The following is a 7,621-nucleotide window of genomic DNA, read 5'->3' as shown; positions in this document are numbered from 1 at the left end:
ACTTAAAATTTAAATTGGCTTAAATATTATGGCAACATTTTAAGAAGCAATAAAGTTGGTGGTCAGTAATGCTTTTTAGTATTTGAATTTTATGGCATTTTCCTAATAAAAATCTCTGCCACTTACTGGTCATTTATAACCTGCTGGGCATCGTGCTAAATATTATTTAAGCTTATTATCCCATTTATTTTCATGACAACCCTATGCAGACCTTTGTTGAATTTAAAAATTAATGCTTTTTATTTGCTTGTTTCTTTCCTAGAAAATGTTTCAAACAGTTCCCACTATATATTAATTTGGAGAAAATAAGCACAGCTATTTAAAATTTCAAGTGACTGCTTTTTTTTTTTCCAAGTCGTTGGCAGTGGGTGTCACCACAGCCTGAGCTGAGGGTCTTGTGCCGAGATGCTTCAAAGCCTTATTAAAAATGTTTGGATCCCCATGAAGCCCTACTACACCCAAGCTTACCAGGAGATCTGGCTGGGAATGGGGTGGGTGAGTGTTGTCATTTATAAAATCAGGAGTGCTGATTAAAGAAGTAAAGCTTTGGAAGCTTCGAGTTCTGGCCCTGCTCATGGCCATCATTAACCAGCTTGGGGCACACATCAGGTGGAAGATCAGTCTGGCTGTAGGTGTTGGCCTGCTCTGTTAGCCGGGAACACGGAGCTCTGCTGCACACCTGTAGGCGAGCTGTGTCCTTGTAGTGTGAATAAATGTGACTGTGAGGTGCAAAAAAAATTTTTTTAAATAAAATTTCAAGGGACTACACAAAATGAAAATATTTGTCAGCCAAGTACGCATGTTCCCATTGAGAGACAACTACGGAAACAAAAGGAATTCCAGGTAATCTATAAAATATACAGTGATTATTGCTGTATCACTACCTAATCTTTGTCGGCGTTTCTTGGAGATGACTTCATAAAGTCACTTCTCAATATACTGTAGGCTCTGAATTACAATCATGAACGGCTAGTATGTAGCTGTGGCTCCGACCAGGAAACAATATTGAACGTTACTCATGACGTTAGTTTTACAGAGGAAGAGGCAATACTCAATGGGATGGACGCCTGGCCTCAGGACAGCTGTCCTCTCCCTTCTGAGCTGGCTCTGCAGCGTGGGAAGAGCATGGCTGGGCTTTGGGGGGACACAGGGCTGGGCTTAAATTCTGACTCTGGGCAAAATATTTATCTCCTCTGAGCCAGATTTCTCTGCATGGAAGGGGATAATTCTATGTCCTTGGTTTGAAACCACTGGCATGGTGACCGCATGGCCATCCTTCATCCTCTTTACCTTTCTCTGACAGGCAGTTGTGACTCCTTAGCGTGTAGGAAAGAAGGAAGGAAGCAAGGGTGAGATGGAGTCTTCCCTGCTCTCCATTAGCTTCAGTGTTTCCTCTCTGGCAGGCGGGTTCTATTACTGCTCTGCAGTCCCTACTGTTTATTTGGATGGTTGGAAGAGGAAGGGGAGCACGGTGACTGCAGCCGGGCATCTGGATCAGTTGGCAAGAGCAGCTTGGAATAACACACCCTATGAATCAGGGGTTTTGCACATCATGCCCTAGGGGTCACAGAGCAATTCCTCAAATACAAAGGACAGCAAAAGAGAAATACCATTTGTAAAATGGGTAATACAGGATCCGGGTTGTGAGAACAGGTTCCAAAGCCAGGCCACCTGGCTTGAAATTCTACCTCTGCCACTTGCCATATCTAGAACCCTTCGCACATTACTTCACCTTTCTGTGCCTCAGTTTCTTCATTCCTCAATGTGATAATTATTAGAGCCCTTACCTGATATGAAGTTTCCATGACTTAATATGTAAAGCAGTAGAGTGGAGCCTAAAATGTTGTCAGCCCTGCCAGGTGTTTACTGCTGTTATTAATGATTACAAAATAAAACAATGCCAGCTTGGCTGCCTACATTAAGAAAGTGGAAATTAGGCTCGTTAAAAAATGTAATTAATATGGGTTGTTTCCCTCCACACCTTAAATTTTGATCCTGGTGTGTGGGTGTGAATAACTGAAAACAATGCACAGTTGAAACCAGCGTGTAAGTTCCAGGAGATGAAATAGAGCAGAACCATCATATTTATGGTTTTCACACCAAACCTAAAATGAAACCAGGTTTGCTTTATACTGGCACCTGCTTTGTTTGGTTTGGTTTTAAAGAGTAGGTGGTCTCTAAAAGACAGTGTGCCCTTTGCTAAGTGTTTCAAAATGTCTGATGAGGATTCAACATTTGAACTAAGACTAGGCCAGGTGATTTCCATTATAAAAAGTAGGCTTGATTTGTAAAATGCAGTTAGAACCTCTGAAAAAGAGCACTAAATCTTTCTGAATCTAGTATCATAAAGACACAATGATATGATGTATCGTCATTTGTCTTTTCTTCTTTTTCTGTCTTTTCTTTTTTCCCACTGCGGGCTAACTTAGGAAAAAAAGCTTGAAAAGTAGAGGAAGACCTGACTTTAGATTGCCTTTAATTGCTTGTGGGTAGATAACTTTCCTTGCATCTGGATGAATTTTCTTTTTCTTTTGTATTTTTTTTTTTGAAAGAGAGAGGGAGAGAGAGAGAGAATTTCCAAGCAGGCCTGGTGTGGGGCTCAATCTTACGACCATTAGATCATGACCTGAGCCAAAATCAAGAGTCAGACGCTTCACTGATTGAGCCACCTGGATGCCCTTGGGTGGATTTTCATATCTATAGTTACCTCAACCTCAACACAATTAGGAAACATTCTCTCTCAAGACTCATTTATGGGGCTCCTCGAGTTCCGTTAAGAGCACATCGTTCACCCAGTCCATCCTCGATACCTTTGAGTCATTGTTTTGATCATAGACTCTTGTTAAATCTACATCTGGAGAAACTGTGAAGCCTCTTTCATTCCCAGAGCCAGCCTCATCCTCTGTCACTCTTCACCTTACAGCTTAGCTTGGCCATATTGGGTTTTAGGCACTTTTATGGTTTTGGGTCTTAAATATAAAATTTTCCAATAAGATTGCTTTAAGGTATTAGTTACTTATAGGATCTCAGTTTAGATTGATTAGAGAACTCAGCATTTCCTTCTAGCAGCCCAGGAGATCTTCTCTTCATTTCCTGAGCAAGTGTGTGTCCTAGAAAATGGGAGATGCTCCATGAATGTTTGTTGATTGAATGGATGAGCCCCCCAAAGGGTGCCAATTTACTCATGTGCCAAAATGGCTTCGCATAAGGTGGTTTCAATTATGAAGTAGTTCTGAGAAACAAAATGTAAACATAATTTAATTGAATTAATGGCTAGGAGAGATTCTAGTTTCAAAAGTATACATAGCTTAAGAAATCTAAGATTGGAAGAAAAGTATTAGTGAAGACTAAGTTTTTCTAATACCCAGAGGGATTAATCGATTAGATCTGCAATCAGGTATTTTTTTTTTTAATGGAATAGGAATAAGAGCCAATTCCTCTCCAGGTACACTCCCCTGGGGTAAACAAAACAAAACAAAACAAAACAAAACGAAAGGCAGAAATGGCCAGCTGTCCCTTGGAGACTTTTGCTCCATCCTTCATAGTGTGGAGCTATTTCTAGGAGCTAGCTGTGCAGAGAGCCCTTCCAGGTGTTGGTGGTGCTATGTCATTAGTTCCCACAGTGGATAATAGGGCATGTGAGTTACCCCTGGACTAAAGAGGTTAAGAAGTAGTATACCTTCTCTTTTCTGTCTTTCTCCATTCACGAGCTTTCGTCGGAGGACTACAAGACTTCTAGCAAATGGCAGAGAAATAAGGTGGAAAGAGCCTTTGCTAAATTAAGATTGATTCAGTAGAGGCTAGGGTGTTTAATAGTGAACCCAGATTCACCAGAAGACCACAAAGGAATTGAAATAAAGAAGTGTATTACTCACAGGTCTTGAAGAGGTCCTCAGCAAGCCTCAAGGGTCTTGAGAGGAGGTAAAGGCAGGGTACTGGTAGACGGAGCAGCAGCACTTGAACACATGTTTTTACAAGGGTCTGTGGGTGGAATGCTTTGGGGTTCACAGGCTAAGGCCTTTTCAAGCAAAAAGAGTAGAGGAGAGTGCTTATCCTAAGGTGGTTGGGGAAATCATGTCAGGAGCTTAACATTTACGTGCAACTCTGTGGGCTGTTATCTAGGGCATGCACTGGAGGGAGAGGCAAATGTCATCTTAAGTTCTCTGCAGGCCACTTAGCCACACAAAATTGTTGTTGAGGCAACCATGATATGGAGTGGTTTAGCTAAACTTTCAGTAATCATCAAATGGAAGAAAACCACCTTCACACCAGGAATATATGCAATGGATTCTTACTGAACATGAGATAGACATTTATTAGGTTAAATCACCAGAATTTTGGGGTGTATTTGTTATAGCTGCTAGTATTTCTCTAGTACATTGTCCTACTCCCACGTGTGCATTTATTGACTCTGTAGTAATAGTGCATGTCCTGCATGGGCTGGCAATATGTCAGTCTATCGGAGAAGGACAATCATCATATGGTTTCACTCATACGTGAAATATAAGACATAGTCAAAGGAATTATAAGGGAAAGGAGAGGAACCGAGTGGGAAAAATTAGAGAGGGAGACAAACCATGAGAGACTCTCAGAAACAAAGGATTACAGAAGGGGAGGTGGGTGGGAGGAGGGAGTGACTGGGTGACAGGCACTGAGGAGGGCACTTGATGGGATGAACACTGGGTGTTATACTATATGTTGGCAAACTGAAATTAAATAAATAAAAAAAAGAATGGTAGTGTGGATGGTAAATCTTTTGACTTGATTGCTAGTTGTTGTTGTTTTTTTTCTCTTTTTTTGAATAACAAACTCCACTGAAGAATTTTCAGGGCAAGCTTTGACTTTACAAAGTTTCCTGACAGTTTTACCTCATATTCCCCAAGGCAAAAATGACCAGCCCCTCTTTTACGCTTATAAAGACATTTTCTATAGTAACTGCAACCTGGTATTGCTCTAAGTTGCTTGTATATCTGTCTCTCTCTACCATAAACTCTCTGAAATAGGCACCATGGCAAATGCATCTTTTTTATCTCAGCAGTCTAGAAATTTAGCAGGGACAAGACTTGACTTCTGCTCTGAAGGTGCTATCTTTCACTTACTACTGAGTGAGGAATGGATGTTTCAATTGTTAGCTGTGTGTGTTACCTTCTCTCCCTAAACGAAGATGGCTAAAGCAGATGGTGAATTGTATCAAGAGGAAAAATGTCTGAAATGAGATCATGATAATAAAATAATAAAAGTAAAATTATGTCAAAATCTTGCCCATATGCAAATCTGAAAAGAATCATATTTTAAAACACAATGGCTGCTACTGTTTCGAGAGATGGATTCATAAATGAGAGAAGGTAAGAAGGACACTCATATATTTGAAAAAAACTGGTATTACACTGTATGTTAACTCCCAATATTTTATTTTCTCTTAGTATTTTTAGAGAGGAAGCATGATAAAATAGATTGTGAGTCTTTATTCTAAAATGGATTGCCTATATATTACTGGGTAAGTTACTGGTCATTTAACTTTTCTGAGCATGAAACTTTCTTATCTGTGAAATGGAATGTTGGATCAGACGTTCTAATTTCACGGTTTAATTACTTATTTTGAATGCAGGATGGTTAAAGAATATGATGTTCACTTAAAATGTTTTGCCTAGGAATTATTTTACTTGAATATATTTTTTGAGAGATTTATGATATTTTAAGTATTTGTAATCACATTAATCTTGTGTCTTACTTTCTTGTTTTTTAATTACTTTTTAAATAATGTAATTTATTTTACTTATTTTGACTTAAAATTACTTACTTTGATCTGATTTAAATATATATAAAAAATAAGAAAAAAGCTTAAATTACTATAGTCCTTCACCAAAAGAAAGAAACCTCTATTCATATCTGGTTATAGATTCTTTCAGTATTTTGATTATATATATTCAATTGTTCTGCATATAAATATATTCCTTTTATTTCCTTCTTTCTTTTTGATTTTAACATTATCTTTTTTTATAATAAATTTATTTTTTATTGGTGTTCAATTTACTAACATACAGAATAACACCCAGTGCTCATCCCGTCAAGTGCCCTCCTCAGTGCCCGTCACCCATTCACCCCCACCCCCTGCCCTCCTCCCCTTCCACCACCCCTAGTTCGTTTCCCAGAGTTAGGAGTCTTTATGTTCTGTCTCCCTTTCTGATATTTCCCACACATTTCTAAAATTATCTTTAGAGCATGTTTCTTTGTCATTGATTTGATATTCCTTTGTATGGAAGATCCAGAGTTCATTTAACTCTTTCCCTGAGATTAGTTTAGTTATTTAGTTATTTGCACATTTTCAGTTAGAAAAAAAAAAGCTATTCTAAAGAGATATCATTCTCCTCAGGCTCTGTTTATAAAAGCTGATCATGAAATATTGTGAAGTGCATTTCAAGTAGAAAAGACTAAAATTCCATATTCTTAGGTTAGCTTTCTACGTATGAGAAGTCAGGTTGACATTTATCATCATATATAACTTTCGTTTTACTCTTAAATGTAAATGCCTTAATTACTAGTAAAGCAAAATAAACTGGAAAAGTCAAATAACATGAAAGCACCTTTTACAGATCAGGAAGTGTTTCTAGGAACCTTCTTAAAAAACGATTAGAAGAGCTTATGCCTTATTCTTTTAAGAAATTATTTATTGAGGGGTGCCTGGTGACTCAGTGGGTTAAGGGTCTGCCTTTTGGCACAGGTCTTGATTTCGGATTCCTGGGATGGCCTCCTCTCTGCTCAGCGGGGAGTCTGTTTCTCCTTCTCCTTCTCTCTGTGCTCTTTCTCTCTCAAATAAATAAATAAATAAATAAATAAATAAAATCTTTTAAAAAAGGAAATTATTAACTGAAGTGGCACTGAGTTAAAGTAACAAATGCATTTTTGAACTTTTCTTTCAAAGGCATATCATCATATTTAGTCCCTATTATCTTTTTGTTTCCACTAAATAATGAAGGATAATGATGGATAGAAAGAATCATTTGAAAAAAGTTGCTTCGCATTCACAGAATTTCCTGCAAATGAAGATTTCATTATTTGAATAAAAAAAAAAAACCTTACACATTTCCAAATATTGTTCTGAAAAAAATTTATCCTGAGTGAAAAGTTATTACTACACATTATTTAAAGAGGTTGAGCACTCTGTGGGGCCAGTGGCATGGTGTGCTGAAAAGGCATGATCCTAGAACTTGGAAAACCTTTTTATCTTGGTTTTGTAACTGCTTAGCTGTTTGACTTTTGTTTTTCTTATTTATTTTTTATTATTTTTTAAAGATTTTATTTATTCACTCATGAGAGACACACTGAGAGAGAGAGGCAGAGACACAGGCAGAGGGAGAAGCAGGCTCCATGCAGGGAGCCCAACGCGAGACTCGATCCCGGAACTCTAGAATCATGCCCTGGGCCTAAGGCAGGCACTTAACCGCTGAGCCACTCAGGGATCCCCTGCTTAGCTGTTTGATTGTGAATCAGTAAACCCCCTTGTGCTTCAGGTTCCATACTGGTAAGTGAAAGGATTTGGGAGCATCACCACTCAATTCACTTTCAGCTCTAAAATTTTATGGATCTCTGTTTCTCTTTCTCTAAGGTGAGGAAACAGAAA

The 7,621-nt window shown here is 38.4% G+C and overlaps 1 pseudogene; it reads left to right on the top strand.

Annotated features, from left to right (window-relative positions):
- The first annotated feature begins 405 nt into the window (after positions 1–405).
- On the top strand, positions 406–588 carry LOC100684625 (annotated as a pseudogene).
- Positions 589–7,621: the final 7,033 nt, after the last annotated feature.

Source organism: Canis lupus, chromosome 10, assembly GCF_011100685.1.
Source record: "Canis lupus familiaris isolate Mischka breed German Shepherd chromosome 10, alternate assembly UU_Cfam_GSD_1.0, whole genome shotgun sequence".
Lineage (NCBI taxonomy): Eukaryota > Metazoa > Chordata > Mammalia > Carnivora > Canidae > Canis > Canis lupus.
The sequence above is the reverse complement of the archived record's forward strand: the minus strand, read 5'-3'. Positions and strand labels throughout refer to the sequence as shown.